This window comes from Anomaloglossus baeobatrachus, chromosome 3 (genome assembly GCF_048569485.1).
Source record: "Anomaloglossus baeobatrachus isolate aAnoBae1 chromosome 3, aAnoBae1.hap1, whole genome shotgun sequence".
NCBI classification, from domain to species: Eukaryota; Metazoa; Chordata; class Amphibia; order Anura; family Aromobatidae; genus Anomaloglossus; species Anomaloglossus baeobatrachus.
Window position 1 is genome coordinate 480,977,672 of NC_134355.1, and position 25,733 is coordinate 481,003,404.

At 41.3% G+C, this 25,733-nt stretch overlaps 1 protein-coding gene across 3 annotated transcripts in view; it reads right to left on the reverse strand.

Moving 5' to 3' along the window:
• The window catches only part of NLGN1 (neuroligin 1), a 763,952-nt gene extending 750,442 nt beyond the window's left edge, over positions 1 to 13,510 (reverse strand). For 2 of the 3 annotated variants that reach the window (XM_075340615.1, XM_075340614.1), the window contains exon 1: positions 13,413 to 13,509. The gene's annotated coding sequence lies outside the window, so the exon portion shown is untranslated. Of the gene's footprint in view, positions 1 to 13,412 lie in introns of all 3 variants that reach the window. The other variant, XM_075340613.1, reaches the window with a different exon arrangement.
• Positions 13,511 to 25,733: the final 12,223 nt, after the last annotated feature.

Consider the following 25,733-nt stretch of genomic DNA (forward strand, 5'->3'; position numbering starts at 1 on the left):
TATTATTCCCTTCAGCATGGAAAATTTCAAGTAGATTCATGTGATATAATATGAGCACCGCAAGCAATATCTACAGTTGGTATACCTGCCGTGAATTCATAATTGTAATAAAATGAACAAAAGAATATGGTGAGAAAGCATTAAGGGTTTCTTAGAATGTTTCAAGCTGTAATCACGATTTAAGCATGAATTCCAATTATAGGCAGTAGGACGATATTTACTAGAATGTAAAGTTAAAATACTGAGTATGAGAATTTTCTAAATTATCTTTATATATTTGGGGACTGGACAATATTTAGCTGTTCCATATATATTTTACCTACTTTTTTTCTTTGAAAAAATATCAAAATCCATAATTAGCTAATAACATGGTTTTCAGTTTTTAACTCTATTTTAGGCCTCTTTCACACATTAGTCAAAAACACACGTTTTTCACTGATGTGTTGAAGATGCATTTGGCCCTCCATGTCCCGTGATTTTGGGAAACGTGTGTTCTCTGTGTGCTATCCGTGAGAGCACACAGAGATCAGGCACTCCTATACTCACCTGTCCTCGGCGCTTCTCTCCATGGTGCTGATGTCTACGGTTCTGCTGTCTCCGGCCGTCACTGTCTCTCCTCTGCTGTTGCTTCCGGGTCGTGGTGCAGTGAATATTAATGAGCATAATTAATAAGTCTGGAAGCAAGAGACAGCAGCAGCCGGAGACAGCATCGCTGGAGACAGGTGAGTATAAAAATCATTTTATTTCAAAGATATGTGTTTTCTCAGCTACGTATTCCATGGATCACATCACTGTGTGGTCTGAGTGACAACAGTGATACAAGAAAAATATTGACTTGTATCTGTGCAAAACACACAGACATGTGTGTGCGCCGCATTGGAAACATGGTCAGTGAGAAATCTCTAATGTGTGCAAAGGCCCATTGATTTTAATGGGCCTGCATATGTCCATGATTCCAATACATATAAAAACAGTAATGTATGTACCAGAATAACTGACATGTGAAGGGGGCGTTAAAAGGGAAGATCTGGACTAGTTTATTTTTGTACTGTGGGCCTAAGAGATAACAGTCAGGTAGATGCTATCTACCTGCCTGTTCCGCCTGGTGCCAAACTTTGCTAGTGCAGTCTGGTCATAGACCGCTCAGAAATTTTGGGAGCTCTATTGACATGAAGTTAACAGAGAAGCTGCTTCTCTTCTAATCTGGTCTGTTGAAAGGGCATCTCGGCTAATATCATGCTGATTGACAGCCAGGTCCCTGATGCCAAACTGTGCGAAACTGGCTGTTAATCAGAATGACATCAGCTGTTAAGTCTCGTTGACAGAGCAGCCCGGAGAGGAAGAGCTGCTGTGCTCATGGGAAGCAGAAGTGGTCTGTGACCGTTCTGTGCCTGCACCAGGCAGAACAGCCAGGTATTTACCAAATACCTGTCTGTAAGTTCTTACGACCATAGTAAAAAAGTAAGATAGTCACAGAAAACCCATGTAAATACATGGGAAGATCAATCTACTACATAAGATTATATGCTCGGCAGCACTTGTGAATATGCTGGTGCTCAGTGGTAGGACATTAATTCATGCAATAAGAAGTATCATGGTTCACTTCTTCTTTATATACAGAAAATACATTAATCATTGGTTTTCTGATACATGCTCAATTTTGATGGGTTCCCTGACAAATGCCCTGTAATATAAAGTTTCCTCTCACTGCCCCGGTTATAAAGCCATGGCTGAAGTTGAAGTTCCAATATATCACAAAGATGATGAATGAGGCTCAAGGCTAAGTTCTTCCAAGCCATAATGGGCAAACCAGATTAAACTGAGGAACTTGTCAGCTGTCCCATATAGGATTTATTAGTTTCCTATATTTAAGTGAACCACTGATACGTGTAGAAAAAAGTCTAATGATAGGTATGTTTTAAAGAGGACTTTTAACAACTTTTGAGTGTACAAAGTGTCCATTCTTGTACCCAATACCAGGAATAGGACATTTTTCCTATTTTAATTTTCTTCACTCCACTGTAGGGATAGAGGATGATGAAATTACTGGCTCTTGATGTGTTAATTTTTGTAATTTTCAAATGAGTATTTCATTTCCTTCAACTCTGTGGACATGTAAGAAATAAAACGCCCAGCTGAATTATAAAAAAAATTCACACATTCGGTGCCAGTAATATTGGCGCCATGTATTTCCACAACAGGGTGGAGGAAATAAGATTGAAATATAAAGTTTTAACTACGTTTTGGTTACTATGTGCAGGAATAGACTGTTAATAAAAGTTGTGAAAGGTTTTATTAAGACTAAGGTTTTTTTATCTGTAGTGAAGAGCGTATGTTAAACACTAAATTTATACCAACTCCACCAATTTAAGCTAACAACTCCAACTTTTCAGTTATTGTCACAAAGTGTTTTGCTCTAAGCTCACTGAGTGTCTTGAAGGTATCAGACACTGTTCAGACCACAGATTCTTGACACTCCTCAGTATACTTTCTCTGGTGCTTCTGATTGCACAGGTCAGGTGTTGACCAGCTGTGTGTTCATTAGGAGTTACTTTCTGCTAGCCTGCTCGTTACCTTTTGGATCACATGTACTCTTCACCTTTTAAAGATGGAGGAATTTGTCTTCCTATGCCATCTATAGTTTTTTACTAAACTGATCCTTGTGCTGTTGGTTTCCAGTCAGGTGATTTTCTGCATTTTGTTTTTTTGTGCAGTGTTCCTCCTGTTGTCTTGTTATTTTCTCCGTGCTTTGGTTTTTCTCCCTATCATTTGTGCATCCATATTCATCCTTTGGCCCTGATTTGCTTACTGTAAATTTGCTGAAACGTGTTCTGATATAACATCTGTGGAAAATTTACCAAAATGAATGTCTTGCTTAGCAAGCGTTACCCAATTAAAACGACTTTCTTTTGTAATCCATAAAACAAGAGCTCTTATGCTTCAAAAGTTCCATGTGTGTTATACATTTGCTGTGTCCTCGAAGATATATTAATATTAATAAAATAAAGGCTTTTGGGCACATCTGGTCATTAATAAAAATGTAATTTTAAAAAGTACTGTAAAAAATACTATTACAATTTCTGTACTAAATCTAAATTCATACATTGAATTGCAAATATGATTGTAAAATTGGTTTTAGGATGGGAAAACTATATGTACTGGAATTTAACTGGTTAATACAACTAGACTTCAAGTAATGCTTAGTCAAGGGGCGCAGTATCTGACCATTGTGCTTTATACAAAAGCGCTATAATAAAGATCAAAATGAGAAAATAATAGAAGGTGAGAGAGAATTGGTTTGAGTGGCCTTATAGGTACATAAAGCTATCCAGCCAGAAAATTAGAGATAAAGGAAAGGGCCGAGGTTGTAAGGTTGTATAGTGCCATAAAAACTTCAATATCACAAAATAAACATATAATGACAAGGGGTGTTGTCTGGTGGCATAAGGTAATTGAAAGCAATTACAAAAGGTGTAAAATAGTAGTGTGAGACTCAAACTACAAGAAAAAGCAAACAATTCTGTTTTTTGTGTTACAGATTACATGAATTACAAGTAAACTATTGTGTGATTATGTCAGACATCAACCAAGGAGAGTCAAGCCATTATACTAGCCCAGTACATGTACAAAATGCCTGCATTCCCCTTATGGGGCAACATGTCACATCACATCATTGAAAGCAATGAATCTTCATGCCTCTTCAGATACAGTCCGCCAGGTCTATTCATAACTGTTCTTCTGTAAGACAGCAGTAATAATGCATGTCTATATATATATATATATATATATATATATATATATATATATATATATGGCACTAATTCTGGCCATATATGTGTATTTTCTTAATATAAAATTTGTCATCCCATTTGTAAGTTTCTGTGTAGAGTTCTACATTTGTAATAGCTATAGTAAGTAACTTTGACCTTTGGCCTGTTGAGCACCATCTTTGAATGTAAATATTAAAAGCTCTGACAAAGGGGTAAAATCATGTACCACATAATCCGACATCTAGTGGCTGAATAAAACATTTGACAACCATGGAGGATTTGCTGATGTGCTGATAAACGTGTTAGCCTGCTTTCACACTACGTTTTTTTATCATGCGTCATGAACGGTTTTTTGCTGTAAAAGTGGATCCTGTTTTTACAAAGAAAAATGCATGCAAACGCATGTGTTATTTTGCAGGATCCTCTCACTTGAAGTTTATGGGCGGGCATTGAAGTCATGTGATCGGGAGTGAGAGGAACTGAACGTGATAGACTGGGAGCCAGTATCTGACAGCTGCGGATGCTGGTAACCAAGGTAAACATCAGGTAACTAAGCAAAATGCTTTGCTTGGATACCCGATATTTACCTTGGTTACGAGCATCCGCAGCTGCTAGGAGCCGGGTTGCCTGCTCCCTGTAAACGTAACCAAGGTAAACATCGGGTAACTAAGCAAAGCACTTTGCTTGGTTACCCGATATTTACCTTGGTTACGAGCGTTCGCCATTCTGAGGCGGGGGAGAGAGAGAGGAGAGAAAGGAGGGAGGGGGGAGAGAGGGAGGGGGAGAGAGGGAGGGGGAGAGAGAGACTGATCACGCCAGGCTGGTTTCTGGGCATGCTCAGTAGAGCAAGCAGGATCCTGTCTATCAGCATGCCAGCATTCACATGCGTTTGCTTGCAGTATAGTCAGGATCCAGTGAAAAACAGTATTTGGACGCAGCTCAAAAACGCTACTAGTGTTTTTTGAAAAAAGTTAAAAAACTGCAAGTCGCTGGATCCTCACTATAACGCACGCAAAAGCATGTGAACGCATGTTGATGCTTGTCCATTGCAAATGCATTGAAATGAAAACGCATTTGCACTTGATCCGTTTTTGCGTTAAAAAAACGTTCATGACACATGTTAAAAAAACGTAGTGTGAAAGCAGCCTTAGGCTGTTAGTACATCCTTTAAAGCATACTTTTCATTTCAGGTGACTTTTCTGAATAAGTATGTCACGTGTATAAATAGGATATAACACTATTTTTCACCTTGATATGACTTGTAGCCTGCATTTTTCACCATTTTTTCCCATTTTCAACTCTACTAATCAGTTGTCTCTGAGCTAGTGAGTGGAGACTAGCTGTTGTCATGTCACTCATACACTGCACACAATCATTAGGCAGCCTTGTTCTCCTGAATCTATATGTTATAAACATGTTCAGAAGCAGCAGAAGATTGGAGTATATTACACAGAAGATCAGCAGTATAGCTGTGAATCCAGCATGGGAGGCGGGAGGATGAACACTAGAAAGCTCGACCTGTTCTCAAGCTGAGCTCTCCCTCTCTCTTCAATAGGCAACTGTGATTAGATCCCTCAGTGACCCGGAAGCCTATCGTGTTTTAGCCAAGAGAGATTTCCTTTGTTTTTCAGATAGAATGAAGAGATTAGGAGGCAGGGGTGAAATGACGTTTAAGTGGAGAAAGAAGTTTTCTTAGACAAAATGTATTAATATTTTTTTTCATATTTTCTTGCACTATTGATTTATGCAAAGACTATACAAAACAAAAGGTTATTGTTCTTACTGTAGCTCATGATACCATAAGCAGTACAATAATGCACTCCTTTCTTTAAGGCCTCTGCTACATTCACGTGAAAATCACGCACGTGCAGAGAGACACGTATTTCCCCTGCGTGTTGCGTGCAGGTAAGTACGTGTCTCTGGTACGTGCGAGCCACGTGTGTTCTACGTGTGCTATCCGCTATGGCACACGTAGAACCGGTAATTAACATACTCACCTGGTCCTTCCTGCTGCCCGCGCTGCTGTCCGTGGTGCTGATCCTCGGTCTCCAGCCCTCCCGTCTCCCCGCTGCTGCTGCTGCCAGGCAGTGAAGTGAATATTCTATGAGATTAATGAGCCGCGGTCGGCAGCAAGAGGCAGCAGCGGCAGAGACAGGAGGGCTGGAGAAGGTGAGTTAATGTTGTTTTTTTTTTTTCCCACTGACACGTGTGTTTTCTCCGGCGCGTGTCACATGGGACTGCATCCACACTACACCCGTGTGGTACGGGTGCAGGCCGTGTGACACCCGTGCTGTGGGAGAAAACACTGACATGTCAGCGCTTTGAAAAACGCACACACGTACAAACGCACACGGACACATGTTCCGTGTGGTTTTACGTGTGTGTGCCTGCTACAATAGGGTAGCATTGCTTAACGTGTCTCCGTGCCGGCGGCACGTGTAAAAAATGACAAACACGTGCCGGCGGCACGGATGTGTGTTGCAGGCCTTAAGGAGTTTTCTGGTCTAAATGCACAAGTCTGCATTCACCCAATGTGACTTGTGAATCGTCACATCATACGCACTGTACAAAATGAGGATTCACCAATGTCAGAGCCAGGAATGGTGGTCACGAGGCCGCGAGTATGTGATATGCAGACTCCTGGCTAGAATTTGACTAGATAAGGTTGGCCTTGCTCAATGCAAATGTGCCCATTTAGTCAGATTCTATTGGAGAGTATGCGTATCGCATACTCTCTGCCACATGACCGCCATTCCTGTCTTGACACTGGTGATGCATGCAATGTGAGGACTCACAAGTCTGCTATCCCATAGAGTGACTGCAGACTTGTAGATTTAGACTGGACAACCCCTTTAATGTCTCCAAGATTATCAACAAGGGTTAACATTAGGGATGATCGAATATCACAAATATTTGGCAATATTCAGCTTTGCGAATATCTGACGAATAGTTTGCCGCTATGTGAATATTCGATGCGCAATGTAAATCTATGGGAAGCCCGAATAGTTGCTATTCGGCAACTATTTGGGTTTCCCATAGACTAATATTGTGTATCGAGTATTCGCAAATCATCGAATAGTGGCGATCTATTCGGTGAATATGGGCATTGCCGAATATTTGCGGTATTCGATCATCCCTAGTTAACATATCTTTCCATATGGCCTGTAAGAGAGTTAATAGGGAATGCTGACACTTGCATACTGATGAACTATCATTACGACAAATCTGATATTGATAAGCTATCCAATGCATATGTGATGAATATCGCACTCCCTTCATTTATAAGGTTATAATCTAATTATAACCTATTATTAGTAATTATTAGTAATCTATAATGTCTTTATCTAAATTTTAACATTTCTAGGACCAGAATTTAAACTCAAACAAAAACCTTCCATATTCTCTCTGTAATAGAGTCTCATAAATTATATACTAAATTATATAAGTATTTGAGTCTGTTTTTGATATGTTACGAGATGCTGTCTAAAGCAGGAAATTTTCTTCTGTTTCTGTTCCGTGGCTCGAAATGAACCTGTCATTGTAATTTAAGAATAACCAAGGCAATCTTCAAGACTTGTCTTATTCATTGATTGAATGATTGACTAATTGATTAGTTCATTGACTAAATTGCCCAAACTACCCATCAAGCAGAGAAGTAACCTTGCCGACATAGCAACAAAGAAAAATTTATGCTCTATAAAGCACAAGAAAGATATGTAGGTAATACATCAATATATTTTTTTTCTTATACCAGGCAATGTTTCCAGTGGAATAGAAACTATTAGATTATTTGTTTCATTATTTTATAATATTTTTTAATAACAATATTTCAATTTTTTTAGCTAAAATATATACTCTGACCAATAAAGAAATGAAATGTTTAAATGATTCTCAGATACCGCAAACCAGTGTATTGAAGGTTGCAATGCTAACAATGGATTATATGCTTTCATGCACTACAAGCAGTCACTTTGTTTCAGCCTGTCTGTGGAATAGCTGTCAGTGAACAGACAGTTACCCATATTGTTACACTGCTGCTCAACTTTTTTGATGCTTTTGCCATCGGCATATTCATTCACTGGTGGAATAATCACTGAGAGAAATGCAGGCTAATGCTGAATGCTTGTGGGGGACATTTATTATGAATTTTAAAGGATTCATATATGGAGTTTGGTTTTCTTCTTCGACATAGAAGACCCCACTTTATATTGTGACAGCTGTACTTTCCACTGCATATACCATATCAAACGGTATTATCTAAACTTACTGATTTACTTAAAAGGGTTTTACCATTAATAAATTTAAATTTAAAGTTGATTTTAATAAACAGATCTTGGAATTTTAATAATTTCCATAATTGAATGTGTTTAAAAAAATGAGAAAATCTTATATATGTGTCCCTGCTGTGTACTGTGTAATGGAAGTGTCTGATCATGCCCCTGCTATATGTTGTGTAATGGCTGTGTCTGACCAAACAGTCTGATTAAACCACAGGTTCTGGGCGGGAGAGGAAGTAAAAAAAGTATACGGACATTACAGCATGGGATTATAGCTGATTCTTTCTGTGAGGTAAAACACTTTCCTGCCTGATTTTTAGAAATATTTTTCCTAAGAGAAAGAATTATTTGCTTTCCCTTGCTATAATGTCTGTATACTTTTTTACTTCCTCCCCATCCCAGGAGATGGTATGATTAGACCATATCCCTGTACAGTCAGACACAGCCATTGTGCAGTACACAGCAGGGACACATATATAAGATCATCTCAGCACAGGAACATTTTTTAAACACATCCAATTGTGGAAATATTATTATTTCAAGATCTATTGATTAAATTGTAATTTGTTTGTGGGACAACCCCTTTAAATCATTTTTTTTCATATTTTTTTAAATTATCTTATTCAGTTGTTTTTAGCTTTTCTCTATTTAGACAGAGATATAGCCACTGAATTTTGCTTAGCAGCTTTGTTCATTGGGGCTAAAAATAGTTTGAAATCTAACTTACTTCCATACTTTAAATTGCACATTTTTTGTTAAAAGAAATCTGTCAACAGGTATTTGCTACCCCATCTGATAGAAGAATGATATATGGCTAAAGATCCCGATTTCAATTATATAAAATTACTGTTTTACCTGCCTCTGATTTACCAGTTTTCTGAATGCAGAGATTTACGTACCTCCACCACCACCACTGATTGATCACTATCTACACTGTGCATAAAGCTGGGTTCACACATAGCGACAGCGACAACGACGTTGCTGTTACGTCACCATTTTCTGTGACGCAACAGCGACCTAGTATGTCGCTGTTATGATCGCTGCTTAGCTGTCAAACACAGCGACGCAGCAGCGATCATAACGACACACGTCGCTGTGCTACATGTGCAGAAAGCAGGGAGCTGCGCACACTGTTTAGCGCTGGCTCCCTGCACTCCTAGTTACAGTACACATTGGGTTAATTACCCGATGTGTACTGCAGCTACATGTGCAGAGAGCAGGGAGCCGGCACTGGCAGCGAGAGCGGCGGACGCTGGTAACGAAGGTAAATATTGGGTAACCAGGGAAAGGTCTTCCCTTAGTTATCCGATGTTTACCCAGGTTACAGCTTTCCGCAGCTGCCAGACGCTGGCTCCTGCTGCCTGCTCGCTTCATTTCGTCGCTCTCTCGCTGTCACACACAGCGATGTGTGCGTCACAGCGGGAGAGCGACGACCAAAAAATGAAGCTGGACATTCAGCAACGACCGGCGACCTCACAGCAGGGGCCAGCTCGTTGCTGGATGTCACACACAGCGACAGCGACAGGACGTCGCTGCAACGTCACAGAAAATGGTGACGCAGCAGCGACGTTGTTGTCATCGTTGCTGTGTGTGACACCACCCTTAGGGTGCCTTCACACTTTAGTGATGCAGCAGCGATCCGACCAGCGATCTGACCTGGTCAGGATCGCTGCTGCATCGCTACATGGTCGCTGGTGAGCTGTCAAACAGGCAGATCTCACCAGCGACCAGTGACCAGCCCCCAGCCAGCAGCGACGTGCAAGCGACGCTGCGCTTGCACGGAGCCGGCGTCTGGAAGCTGCGGACACTGGTAACTAAGGTAAACATCGGGTATGGTTACCCGATGTTTACATTAGTTACCAGCGCACACCGCTTAGCTTTGCTCTCCTAGCTACAGTACACATCGGGTTAATTAACCCGATGTGTAATGCAGCTACATGTGCAGAGAGCAGGGAGCCGCGCACACTGCTTAGCGCTGGCTCCTTGCTCTCCTAGCTACAGTACACATGGGGTTAATTAACCCGATGTGTAATGCAGCTACATGTGCAGAGAGCCGCGCACACTGCTTAGCGCTGGCTCCTTGCTCTCCTAGCTACAGTACACATCGGGTTAATTAACCCGATGTGTAATGAAGCTACATGTGCAGAGATCCAGGGCCGGCAGCACAGGCAGCGTGAGAGCTGCGGAGGCTGGTAACTAAGGTAAATATCGGGTAACCACCTTGGTTACCCGATGTTTATCTTGGTTACAGCTTACCGCAGCTGCCAGATGCCGGCTCCTGCTCCCTGCTCGCTTCATTTCGTCGCTCTCTCGCTGTCACACACAGCGATCTGTGCATCACAGTGGGAGAGTGCCTTTGAAGAAAACGAACCAGGGCTGTGTGTAACGAGCAGCGATCTCACAGCAGGGGCCAGATCGCTGCTCAGTGTCACACACAGCGAGATCGCTAATGAGGTCACTGCTGCGTCACAAAAAACGTGACTCAGCAGCTATCTCGGCAGCGAGCTCGCTGTGTGTGAAGCACCCCTTAGGCAGAAAGCTGACAATCAGTTGTGGGGGAGGGGTTATACAGAGCTTAAAATATTAACGACTACATGACAGTAGATGTACTAGTTCTCCAGTGATAATTTGCTGATAAAACAGTGTTTTTCTTTAAACTACAGCAAGCAGCCCAATTAATGACACATCACTGGAATCAGGGTTTCTTTCTCTACATTATGCTGTTCAGAGATTAAGTGGCAAAAAACTGTTGACAAATTTCCATTAAGTCACAAAAAACTCAACAGGAAAACAATTAAAGTAGAGCTAATTTCAAATACAAAGAGATTTTAGCCTTTGTACATAAAAAAATATGAGATTCACATTATGATGTTACTAACAAATTCTATACGGATGAAAAAGCCATAAGGAGGAAAGAGGATTTAGCTCAGAAAGTCCTAAATTTACACACAACAAAGGGATTATGTCTGTAAGGTTAAAGGGTTATTCCCCATCTCCAAGATCCTATCCCAATATTAGGAGTAATAATAATAATAATAGAAACTAACTCCAATTAGAAATGTAGTATAGTTCTCCTGATATAGCCACGTCTCTTACCTCATGTGCAGGGCATTGCAGCTTAGGCATCCATGGTTACATTCATATAGTTAGAGTTAGTTGCCCATGGTCATAAGCATGGATACCTAAGCTGCAATGCACTGCACATGAGGTAAGAGACACGGCTATGTCAAAACTATACTACATTTCTACTTGGAGATATTTGTTATTATTATTATTATATTATTATTATTATTATTATACTTACTAGACATGGGAAGCCGAATAAAGTAATACATTGATACCTGCAATCCAAAGAAATCCATATTTATCTAAACGCCCCCTGCTGTTACAAAATAATCTCTGGAGGCAGAATCTCATGCAGATTAGTGTCCGGCCCACAGCCAGGAACAGATCATTAGCATATAAGAAAGACATGAATTTCTCTGGAATAAGGCAATAAATCGCAGATATGAAGGTTTTATTCTATTTGGCTTCCTATGACCTATGAGTCCATAATGATGGATTAGGAGAGTTGAGCCTTCTTACAGATTCCCTTTAAGCAGTCTCACCTTCTAAGCATCTCACCAATTGTGCCAGTGGAGCCCCTATGTAGTCCTAATTTAGCTCTGTTATATTTGCACATAACTTTGGGTGTTTTAACGTGCTGTGCTACATGCAGTAGATCATTCTCTCCTATCTGCAGAGGAGAATAAGCACATACATTTGCAGGAAGCTCCTCTGTGTTATGCAAACTGATGCACTCACTAGTGGCTATAGCTGCTTGCATCAGCCATACCATGAAATGCCACTCTTAAAGCGCACCAGTCAGCAGGATTTTCCTGTATAACCTAAAGCCAGTGCTATACTGGCACTAACATGCTGATTCTATACATACATTTTGATGTCAGTTAGGATGTATAGGTTATGAAACACAAGCAAGTAAAGTTTGTAAAATGAGCATCTTTTTCAGTGACAGCAGCTACCGATCAGCTGATAGCTGGGTTGGTATTTATAGTGATTCCCGCCCCCCTGCCTGTCCATCCTCCCCGTTATTTATGCTAATTCTAATATAGAATCATTTTACTGACTATAAGGCCCTGTGCTGATGTCATGCCCATGTGACCAGAAGAGGTGGGGCTACAGCCAATAGAAAAATGCTGCTTCCTGGTATCAGCTATGTTGACTGAGGCCCTGCCCCTTCTGGTCACATGGGTATGACATCAGCACAGGCCTTCTAGTCAGTTAGTAAAATTATTCTATAATAGAATTAGCATCAATAACGGGGAGGATGGATAGGCAGGGGGCGGAAATCACTATGAATATCCACCCCAGCTACCAGCTGATCGGCAGCTGCTGCCACTCAAAAAGCTGCTCATTTTACAAACTTTACTTGCTAATGTTTCAAAACCTATACATCCTAGCTGACAACTAAAGTTATGTATAGAATAAGCATGATAGTGCCAGTATAGCACTGGCTTTAGGTTATATAGGAAAATCCTGCTGATTGGTGCACTTTAATAAAAATATTAAATAATGATAGGTTAGAGCTACTAGTGACTATTCACACATAACTAGTTAACTCCGCGATAAATATTTTAGATGTTCTTTGGAATAGGCAATACACTTCAAACGCACTGTAGTAGCTCACGCAGTATTTGATCATGCCTTCTATTGATTAGAAGAGGCTACACATAATTAATACAACAATCAAGTTCACAGAAAATGAAAAAATGTCAAACAACAGAAAGAATTCTAATAACTCCATTATGGAAGTTTGATGAAGACCTGGGAGCTAATATAGAACATTTCGTTACCAGTAGGCCTAATGAGCTGAATTGCATTCACCTCAAGTTAATCTACTCTAGATGTAATTTAGAGCACCTACTGATATCATTTAATATATTGATGTCCTGAAGCAATCTAGCTAATTAATAGTAAAGCATCAAAGTACAAACAGATGCTGAATAATTAACTCATAATAATACTTTTATACTGACTTTTTTTGAAGAAGTCAAGAACTTTAGTTGCATTATGAAATATAACCTTGTCAGTATTTTTGAAACAAAATTCCTATTTTTATATCAAACGACATGCCCTGTTTTTCTCAATGATTGTTCTCTCAGAGGTGACCTCTAATAAACTGTGGAGGGTTATTGAAGCTGCATGGCATGTTGACGTAATGAAGTATCGTGCCCAATTCAAAGCAACAAAAAGTGAGTCCAATAAAAAGCTGGGTCAGGGTAATATAGTGGAATTCCAAAAATTTAAAGGAAAGGCTTATCTTTAAACATTGTATGACTCAAGACGTAATTGGGAACATCTTTACCCTGTGACTTCCATCCATCGGTGGAATGAAGAGGTTGCAACACTTCTGACGAAGGCCAGTGGGGTGAAACGTATGTTGGGGCTCCTCTCTTTTTCTGTTTTCCAGGTGTTCCAGCTACATCACTGAATATAATAATAATAATATAATATTTATTCATTTACATAGCGCTGTTACTTCCACAGCACTTTACATACATTGGCAACACTGTGCCCATTGGGGGCTCACAATCTAAATTCCCTATCAGTACGTTTTTGGAGTATGGGAGGAAACCCACACAAACACGGGGAGAACATACTAACTCCTTGCAGATGTTGTCCTTGGTGGGAATTGAACCCAGGACCCCAGCGCTGCAAGACTGCAGTGCTAACCACTGAGCCACCGTGCCGTACATGGTATTGTCTATTTGCCTTCATGTTTATACACTATGTTTTTATATCGGCGATCGGATGTCAACTTAAGTGCATATTTAGTTGTTTCATTTTGAGTCTTACAGGGTTATTAACATCATGAATACTGCTGTTTTTTGGCCATAGTTTGCCCTCTAGCACTTGTTTTCATATTCATTACAGTATATCCATATTCATGCTGGTCCATATTTATGGGCATGATGGTCTACAACTATTCACCTGGTCTGCAGTGCCTCTTTAGGTTGCAAAAGGCTCTTCCCCTTTCTTTCCTTTTTTCTCTGTGGTGTTCTCTCCCTCTATATATATATTACTTTTTATTTTTTAGTACTTATATGTAATAAAAAAAAATTTGCTTTCAAAAAATGTCTTTAGTGGTTTTTCTTTCTTCAGAGATATGGGCTTGGTCCTATTTGCCTGAGCACTGTATTCTCTTTTAGGTTTGTCAGCAACGTTTTGCCACCAATGCGTTCTTATAAGGGAATATTCTTTTGTAGGTTTATAATCTTTAAATATTGTCTGACGCAAGACATTAAATTGGGAACATCTTCACCCTGTGACTTCCATCCATCGGTGGAATGAAGAGGTTGCAGCACTCCTCTGAGCACCAAAAATCTTTGTCCGTTAATGTATTGCAATAAGACTTGTACAGGTTGTGGGGTTCACAGTCCCTACTGACAACCCGCAGAGATATGTTAGATGTTTAAAGGTAAATCTTGAAGCTGAAACAAAGGATCCACTGACCACTTGCCCACAAGGCTGCATAATTGTACTGAACTCAACTCAGATGATCATAGTATCCATTTCTCAAGATTTAGGAAAAACAGGAAAATTGGCTAAGAAAAAGCTTAAAGTTGACCTGTTAATTTCCCTAAATATGTAATTTATTACTTCATGGTGTAAATGTTGCTTTTAAATATGGTAATTTTTTGTTACTCAATGCTTATCCTCTGCGGTCTTGTGGACCAACTCCCAGTTGGCTAAAAAGACTAGATTTATATGCAGAATAGGGGGTGCAGAAACAAAATAAATGTCAGATTCTGGAGAACGGTGACATATATGGCAGTTAAAAAATACATATTTATGGTACGTGACTGATTCTCTTTACTAGAAAAGTTACCAATAAAATGAAAGCCTGAAGATTTTCCACAAGGCCTCTTTCACACGGCCGTGAAAATCAAGCACGTGTTTCATGGACCTGTCAAAGATGCGTTTTGCACTCGGTGTGCTGTATGTATAGCAAACGTGTGTTCTCCGTGTGTTATCCGTGATAACACATGGAGAACGGGAACTTTCTGCTCACCTGTCCCTGGCGTTGCTATCCGTGGTGCTGAACTTCGGTCTCTGGTCCTGCCGACTCCCCGCTGCTGCTGCTTCCAGCCGCAGTGAAGTGAATATTAAATGAGCATAATGAGCGGCGGTCGTCAGCAACTGACAGCAGCGGCAGAGACTGCAGGGCTGGAGAAGGTGAGTAAAGGTTTGGGTTTTTTTAATAGACACATGTCTTTTCTCCGGTGCGTGTCACATGGAACACATCCGTGTGGTCCGTGTGTGTTACATGTGACACGTTTGCATTCCTTGTGACACCAGTGATGCCGGAGAAAAATTGACATGTCGGCGTGTGGAGCACACGGGCACACGTAAGTATGGAACGGACACACGTTCCGTGCAAAAATACTTACGTGTGCCCGAAACTATAGGAAAACATATGTCAATGTGCGCCCGTGTCTCCGGTATGTGAGACAACTGTCCATATATGTACCGGAGGCATGAACGTGTGAAAGAGGCCTTATGGACTGTGGATTATAAAGCAATGAAGAGGAAACAAATGAGAAAAGTTTCACTGTTATCTTTTAAAATCCACTATTTGCTTTCTCTTAAAAAACTACAAAAAAACCTACATTAAAATGACAAGTGCAAAAAGCAAATAGAGAGTGAAAATAAACACAATTTAGATTATTTCAAGGCATTAACTTGTAAGGGTATAGGTACATTGGTCAACTGCAGTTAATAAATGGCTGCCGATGAGCTACATATTTGTCAATCAGTCATTTAGAATCCTGTTTAGGCCCCCTTCACACGTCAGTGATTCTGATACGTATGTTGCCATTTTTCTATGTACCAGAATCATGGACACACGCAGAGCCATTAAAAGTAATGGGTCTGCGCACACATCAGATTTCTCACTGACGGGTTTCTGTGCGGTGTACATGTGTGTCTGTGTGTTCTGCACAGAGACAAGTCCGTTTTTCTCTGCCATCACTGATGTCACACGGACCACACAGTGGTGTGATCTGTGTAACACGCACCAGAGAAAACTTGTATCTTTGAAATAAAATTAATTTTATACTCACCCGTCTTCAGCCGCTGCTGTCTCCTGCTTCGGGCCGGTTAATTATGCTTAGGAATATTCACTGCACAGCTACCTGGAAGTAGCAGCAGCAGTGGGACAGCAGCGGCTGGACACAGCAGCGATGGAGATTTCAGCACCATGAACAGCAGCGCCAGGGACAGGTGAGCATAAGTGCCTGATCTCCATGTATTCTCATGGATAGCACATGGAGATCACACTCGGAGGGACATATGCGTCTTTAACACGTCAGTGAAAAACGCTAGCCTAGAACGATAATTTTTTTGCAAGCTGAAAATCATTTTGTCCAATTCTAGAGTGATTGTCAACCAGTTTAGATAGGCCAATAATCAGGAAACAATCGTGCTGAGGAACTCTCTATTAAAGGCATGTATAAATGTAGCTTAATTGTCATGCTAAATAACAGGTCAATGACTCACTTTTTCATTTTAGCAAGCAAGCTCCCAAGAATTCATCATGTAGTCATTGTCCATGCGTATAGCCTCATATTGCAAATATATAGTACATATGCATTTTGTTTTCAATTATGTGTATTTCTAAAATATCATAACAATGTGTTTTGTATTGCAGACTATATGCATTATCAATAACTTCATATTACAGATAAGGTATCTAGTCATACATGTCATACACAATATACAATAAAAGTCAGGATTTCTCATGTGACTGTCTATATTGCTTTAATGGCCATCATGACAACTGGCTATTCAGAAATAATAACCACAGCTTGAACAGATAACATTTGATTTGTTGAGAAGCTAGATGCAGCAATTTCCTCTTTTTGATGAAATGGATAATGTTACATGCAAACAAATGCTATAACAAGATTTAACATGGATTACATGTATATCTGCATTGGTTTCGACCTCAGAAAGTCCTACTAAAGGGGAGGTTATACAGCCTGCTTTATTATAGATCTTATGAATGGATAGCTTACATTGTATCATGACGTACTGGAAGGATAGCTAATTTATAGATCAATTGTATTGTTAAAGGGGTTGTCACTACTTTTTGCTGCTCAAATTAATACAGGTCAGCATTAAAAAACCTCTTTTACTTATTTCTGCCTCTTCTCTGATGCACAGTGTTTGGCTTACAGCCTATTGATGATGCCCATGCTATTAGAATAGGCAGGCTGCCCAGCCCTATATAAGGGCTCCACACAGGAATGGAGACCCTTGTTTACAAGGCTTACGTTAATGGGCCTGGCTGCATCCTGTATAAAGATATAAGTGCAAAACAAATTATATATATATATATATCTACTATATAAAGCTGAGTGTATGTGTGTGTGTATGTATGTGTGTATGTATGTCCGCTAAAGGAATCCACACCATCGCATTTAAAATCACGAAATTTGGCAGAGACACCTCATGTGACCCAGGAAACGTCATAGACTATGTTTTGATGGGAAAATTTAACCCCGCACTTTACAGTTACTCTCCAAAAAACCTGCCTCCATTAAAGTCAATGGAGCTGGAAGCCACGGATTATTAATAGCAGCTCTGATTGGTTGCTATAAGAACGAAAGATATTCAGAGTATAAGAAGCTTCTGTGGGAGGTAATATGATGTCAGTGGGGAGACGGATAGAGAGAGAGACAGACAGACATAGGCAAAGACAGAGTAAGAGGCAGACAGGACAGAGAGGGAAAGAGACAGACAGAGACAGACAGACACAGACAGGGAAAAAGACAGACAGAGACAGACAGAGACAGGGGAAGAGACTTACTGGGAAAGAGACAGACAGACACAGAGATAAAGACAGACAGACACAGAGATAGAGACAGACAAACACAGAGAGAGACAGACACAGACAGAGAGAAAGAGATAGAGAGAGACAGACACAGAGATAGGGAGAGACAGACACAGAGATAGAGAGAGACAGACACAAAGACTGATACAGAGACAGACAGAGGGATAGACACAGACAGACAAACATAGATAGAGACAGAGACACACATGGATAGAGACAGAGACACACATGAGAGAGACAGACACAAAATTAGGGAAAGAGACAGACAGGGAAAGAGACAGACAGAGACTCACAGACAGACAGGTAAAGAGACAGATAGAGAGATAGACACAGAGAGACAGAGACACACAGAGACACGCAGACAGAGACACAAAGAACTTGTAGAGCTGTAGGGAGAAAAAGCGCAATAGGGTCTTACCCGGTATGAGAGTAGAGAGACAGAAAGAGGTACACTCACCTGGTAGGGTTGTGAAAGTCACAACTCCTTATGATCGCATGTGAGTGCCTTTTTGTGGTTTAGCAGCGGCCCCGGAATGCAGTATATAAAATATAAGTCAGGTAAAGAGAAAACCGGTTTAAATGCCGCGCTAAAAACCACTGATGTTGTAGATGAAAAAGATTTCCTTTATTTCATAATTCTACGCGTTTCAGAGACATCTCCGTCTCCTTCCTCAGGAGATGTCTCTGAAACGCGTAGAATTATGAAATAAAGGAAATGTCTGTCTCTCTATGATTTATTTTCCTAAGGAAGGAGACGGAGATGTCTCTGAAACGCGTAGAATTATGAAATAAAGGAAATCTTTTTCATCTACAACATCAGTGGTTTTTAGCGCGGCATTTAAACCGGTTTTCTCTTTACCTGACTTATATTTTAGAGACACAAAGAGGCAGACACACAGAGACAGACACACAGACAGACACTGGGAGTGAGACAGAGAGACAGTTACTTTCCCGGGTACTACAGCTAGTATATATATATATATATATATATATATATATATATTATATATATATATATGAGGTATTAGTTGAATTTAAAGGCTATCCAAGTAGTGGTGCTCTGGATAACCATTTTAAGCATTATTTTATAAATGAAACATCACTACCAAAATATGATTTCTTTTTTTTTATAGTAAGGAAAAACATTTACATGATATCTGTAGTAAACTGCTTCCTCTAAAGCAAATTTACATTTGTTTGGAATTGCCCTTCAACTCAAAAGAAAACTGGCTGAAGTGCAAACACTTTAGTAACGCAACATGTTCATCTGGAAAATGTTTGCACAAAGATGCTGAAAGTAGGCTTTTAGTGACAATTTGTGATGATACACACTTCTCAAGGTCTCTGGAAATATAATAACATTTAATTTCAGTAAACATTAGTAAATGAAGTAGCTCTTGGCAACCATTGTTCGACAGTAGATCGTGTTTTTATAAGGCCACTATTTTATTCCCAACTGCATATTATGAGGGAAAAAAGATAATGTAAAGAAACAAAAGAAATAAGTTGAGAGGTCAGGTTATGAACCACAATTAGTTTGACGTTGACGGAGTTATTTTTTTTTTTAAAATAATGTTTATTCCTTTTATAACAAAAGTTAGGCAGCTTTCAAAAGTAAAAAATTAAAACCACAAATGTTGCTTTTTTCATTGAGTCACGATAGCTTTAAAATAGTAATTCTCAATCCACACGAGGCCTAATAACAATTCGACTATAAACCATAGAATTAGATGTGCGGGAACCTAAACCACCGGCTTTAAATGTCCCACTGGCAAAATATACGGTCAACATAACAACAACAAAGTTGTGTGGTTCAATACTGAGATATGAAATATATTTATATATATATATATATATATATATATATATATATATATATATATATATATATAATAGAACATCAGAAGCTTACAAAACTTTTATTATACATTTATATTATGGATTTTTAAGGGAATGGGGCCTCAGCTCAGAGACCCCAACATACGGTCTTGTAACAGCCACAAGGAACGTAAAACGTACAAAAACCACGTGAAGATGATAATGATAATCTTATTAGACATTGCAGACAACAGATGAATTGTAAGGTTAACAAGAGGAGTTAAAACCTTGGCTACAAGAATATAAATCTGTGCAGAAATAGGGATGACAATAAAGGTAAGAATTGTTTTGAACAATAGTTCAGCCATTTATCATATGTAATAGGATAAAACACATAAGGCTGCATTAATTAGTCACCAGCAAATGTTCGTGCATATACAGATATGAAGTATTTTAGGGGGCAAGAATGAGGGCGAAACTGTTCGATTATAGGAGAGGAGTACATTTGGAAATATAGGTCTTCCCTAAAGTAATGTATTCTTCTATTCTATAATTAAAACTGTGTCCTTACTCTTATTCTAAAATGCATAATTAGTTTTGTAACTTTGTAATGTCTGAAAAGTTGGAGTAAGAGGTTTGGATTATGGATGATATAATTCCAAGGCCAGAATGTAGAGCACAAGTAGGGTGGTAGTCAGAGATGAGGGAGGAAATACTGAGTGGGGCAGAATCATGAAGAACTTTGTAGATGACAGTGATAAGTTTATATCACATTCTTCAGCGAACAAGTTCAATTGCTAATTTAGCGCCCCTGAGACCCTCAGGGCACTACAAGGCACTGCATCCTCTTGGGGATGCAGGACCTACCCCTTGGGACCTGGAGTACCAGCGTCGATACTACCAAAGCACAATCAAAATCCTAGTTCTCCACTCCACACCGGGCAAAGAGGGTTAACCATGTAAGGGGATGGTCACCATGGAAAGGAACAAGTCCCTGGGATTAGCCAGCCTAGTGGGAGGGGTCATCAGTCAGTAGAGTCTAGAGAAGTGTGGCACACAGGAGAAGTGTGCGGACGTGCCTCAGCTGGGTCTGTCCAACAGTGACCCAGGGGCACAGGAGAGAGGTCGCCAGGTCAGGTACTGGAGATACCGCTGGGACCGGAGCACGCACGGGGCACAGGGCCCTAGATCAAGCACCAGTTCTACATGGCTTGATAAATACCTGCCCACTGAGGAAACCTTCACAGACTTCACCGTACCAAATAATCTGGGGGCATCAGCAGTAAACTAGGATCAGAGTTCGGACACTTACCTCCCCACAGGGTCCGCACTGCCTGCCGTACGAAGGAGACTGTACCCCAAAAGGGACAGTCGGGCCCTAATTGCTCCACGCTATGGGGACCCAACCAACAGAGAGTGCTGAGGGCAGAGCAACCTGGGTCACTGCATTGGCACTGATACCTCAAGGGACCTGAACCAGCAACCCCTGGGTCAAAGTGAGTAGAGACTGTTAAAGACAACCCGGTGTGGTCTCCGTTATTATCCCTCATCATCTCCCAGGTATGGCCCTACTTGCGGAAGGCCTGACACCATTGCTGCAATCACCACCAGATCTGGGAGTAAGCACATTTAGCAGCGGCAGTTCTCTATCCTTAACCGCAACACGCAGGTGGCGTCACATTACATTAAATCTATTCACTAATGTAAATACCCCATTTTACAAAAGAAGCCCCAGGGCATGAGACCGGGCAACGGCCGCAAGAGTGACATTCCCATTTGTTACTGCCCAGGACCAAGTACCCCCTTCTCTGAGTGCGACACTGACATAGGATAGAGGCATCATTGTACTGATTTGACAGAAAGATAAGCTATCACGATGCCCGCAGGGAAAGATGAAATGCTAATCTCAAGTGTGCAGGATGGAGTTGCAAATAGGTGGCACTGCGAGCACATGTGTGCTGCAAGAGTAGCGGGGAAGTCAGACAAGCTAAGGACTATACGCAAGGATAAGACAAGAACGGAGTCAGTAAACAGTCCGTGGGGTAAGTAACTAGAGGAGCACGTAGGACACAGGGGATAGACAAGGCCGTAGTCAGGAGGGAGCAGGAGGTCAGATGCCAGACAGTAACGCAGTGTCAGGGGAATCAAGCAGAGGGAAGTCAGGGGTCAGTCTGGGGTCGAGCACCAAGATCAATAAGCAACACAAACCAGGAGTCAGGCACTTACTGCGGTACACCAGAAAATATAATTAGCGTCATTCCAGCTGATATCGATCCCTAAAGAAGCCCAGCAATTCCCAGAATGCAGAGCATGAGTGCAGATCCCTCCTACTAGCTCAAGAGTGACCCAGAGACTGGATGCAGCCCATCCATGACACTGGAAGGGCAGCGGAAATTCTGACAGGGAGCCCCCCCACGGTGCACAGACAGATCCTGGGACCACAGAAGGGTAACACAGAACACCGCAATGCCAGAATCGCACCGCAGGTCAGGACTATGGCATAAGCCTAGCTGTTGGATGAAAAGATTTTAAAGAGCATAAGACCACTTAATATTGAGGCTCTGTAGTCAAAACCAGAATTAATCAGAGTAATATTAGGATCTTTTGCTGTTATCACAGTAATAAAATATCTGATTCTTGATATGTTTTTAAGGTGCAGTTGAAATGAGAATAAAACCTGGAATACCAGAGATGAAGGATTAAAAATCAAAAAGAACACCAAGAATTAAGTCTTTAGAAGGATCAAGTGGAAACTAAAGAAGCTCAGTTTTTGAATACTTTTTTCAGAAAGAAAGAAAACATGATGTTCAAGACAGCAAACAGACAAGCAATGGTACATTTTAGAAGTGCAGGAAACATAGAAAGAGTTTATCATTGGGTGTGATCAGCACAGATATTTTGCTGATACCATGTAAGGAAAACATGCAACCTAGGACTGAATCCTGAGGAACCACAATAGCAGTGAAAATGAAAAAATAGTGCGCATGTTCAACTATTCTGCATTCAGACTGAGCTGTGCAGATTCCTGATTCAGGGATGCTAGAAGTAACAGTGGTTAGACCTCCAATGATCAATAAGTTACCCTTAAGGCTGCTTTACACGCAGCGACATTGGTAGCGATGTCGCTGGTGAAAGCACCTGCCCCCATCGGTTCTGCGTCACGGGCAAAACGCTGCCCGTGGCGTACAACATCGCTCGGACCCATCACACGGACTTACCTGTCTAGCGACGTCGCTGTGGCCGGCAAACCGCCTCCTTTCTAAGGGGGCGGTTTGTGCGGCGTCACAGCGACGTCACATGACAGCCGTCCAATAGAAGCGGAGGGGCGGAGAGCAGCTGCAATAATGACACGCCCACCTCGTTGCCGGAGGACGCAGGTAAGCAGTTGTTCGTCATTCACGGGGTGTCACACGTAGCGATGTGTGCTGCATCAGGAACGACGAACAACCTACGTCCAAAAGCAGCAACGACATTTGGGATTTGAACAACGTGTCAACGATCAACGATAAGGTGAGTATTTTTGATCATTAACACTCGCTCGGAGCTGTTACACGCAACAACATCGCCAATGACGCCGGATGTGCGTCACGAATTCTGTGACCCCGACGACACATCGTTAGAAATGTCATTGCGTGCAAAGCCCCCTTAAATCCTTCCAATAGGTAATAGCTTCAATTTGGTAAAAACTTTTTAATGGCGAATAGAGTGGAGTATAATGAGTTTTGTTTAATTTGCCCATAGAAAACAGTGTGGCATGCTTGTAATTCTAGTGTATACAGTATTTCCACCTACAGTAAATAATATAATATTAATATTCTGCATAATGCTTAAAATCATAGTCCTAATTGTTACATAGCTCTGTCTCTAACTATGACACAGCTTGGCAAAGTGACATCCTCAATCAGCGACTACCAAGGTCAGGATTTGTAATTTACTCTACAATCTGCAGCAGTTTAAGGTATGGATTGTGTAGCATGAAAATGTGAAAACAATTTCCTATGGAAGTGCTCTTTAACCCTTGAGGCCTTTAATATGTATTAGCATAAAACCTCTATCTTGGAGCTCTGATCTAAGAACAGATGTCTTTTTACATGCTAATCCATTAACTTTGAAACATTAGAATTTGTTTCCTCTAGTTGCAATAAAAAAAAATGTAACCCCTATTTGAAATTAGGTTAGCTAATTTGTCACACTATCTTCTTTTTGAAAATGAACCAATGTATAAAACTCAATTGAAATACCTCAACACAAGTAATATATTAAGCAGTTTCTGCAAATTAAAAAAAAAGTCTTTTTTACTGCTTTCTGCAGTCTAAGGCGGGCTTTGCACACTACGACATCGCAGGTGCGATGTCGGTGGGGTCAAATCGAACGTGATGCACATCCGGCGTCGCAGGCGATATCGTAGTGTGCAAATCCTTTTTGATACGATTAACGAGCGCAAAAGCGTCGTTATCGTATCATTGGTGTAGGGTCCGACATTTCCATAATGCCGATGCAGCGACAGGTACGATGTAGTTCCTCATTCCTGCGGCAGCACACATCGCTGTGTGAGAAGCCGCAGGAGCGAGGAACATCTCCTACCTGCGTCCCGGCTGCAATGCGGAAGGACGGAGGTGGGTGGGATGTTTACATCCTGCTCATCTCCGCCCCTCTGCTGCTATTGGCCGCCTGCCATGTGACGTCGCTGTGACGCCGCATGACCCGCCCCCTTAGAAAGGAGGCGGATCGCCGGCCAGAGCGACGTCGCAGGACAGGTGATTGCATGTGAAGCTGGCGTAGCGATAATGTTCGCTACGCCAGCAATCACAAGATATCGCTGCTGTGACGGGGGTGGGAACTATCGCCCTCGACATCGCAGCATCGGCTTGCGATGGCGCAGCGTGCAAAGTACCCCTAAGAATTGATCAACACCGTGCAAAAAAATCCTCATAAGGCCCCTTTCAGACGTCTGTGTTTAATCAGGTACAAGCCACATGCATAGGTATGGTCATATGTGTGTCACGCGTGTGTCATGCGTGTGCCACATGTGTGTCACACTTGTGACATCTGTTTGCATACGTGTGACATCAGTGTCACACGTACGGAGAAAACACGTGTCTTCAAAATACAAAGTTTTTCTATATTCACCTGTATTCAGCGCTGTTTTCTTCAGCTCTGCTGTTCCTGCTTCTGACCCTTGCTAATTATGCTCATTGATTATTCACTGCACCTTGGACCTGGAATCCGGAACACTGCGGTGACAGCATCACGGGGATAGGTGAGTATCCAGCAAGCAGAGTGTTTGCAGTGACGTCCAGGAGGTCATTGGAGTTCCCAATAAACTCTGATGACATCCTGATGACACCCCCGCGCAACAGCAGGTGTCACTATGGTGACTTCACAGGTTCATCAGAGTTCATTGGGAACTCTGATGAACTCCTGGACATCACTGCACACACATTGCTTGCTTGCTGAATCCTCACCTGCCACGGGCGATGCTGACCCTAGCGATGTCCCCGGCACTGTCCCCGGTAATGCTGTCTTCGGTGGTGCGGTCCCCGTGATCCTCCGGCTTCCAGGTTCCAGATGCAGTGAATAATCAATGCATATAATGAGCGGGGGTCAGAAGCAGGAGACAGTAGAGCCGAATAAAGCAGCGCTGAATACAGGTGAATATAGAACATCTTTTTATTTCAAAGACCCGTATTTTCTCCAGTACCTGTCACACTAATGTTAAATGGAGCACATCAGTGTGCAATCTGAATGACACCCGTGCTGCCGGAGAAAAAATGGACATGAGGTGTCACGCGGTCCTTGTGAAAAGACGGCCATATGAGTACAGCATAGAATAACATGGGTACATGTGGCATCCGTGTTAAAAACGGATGCCACACGCACCTGAAACACGGACGTCTGAAAAGGGCCTAAGGAGCACACATTTGCACATCAATTGTTGTCTCAAGAATGCCTGATGCAAGTAATCAAAGATTT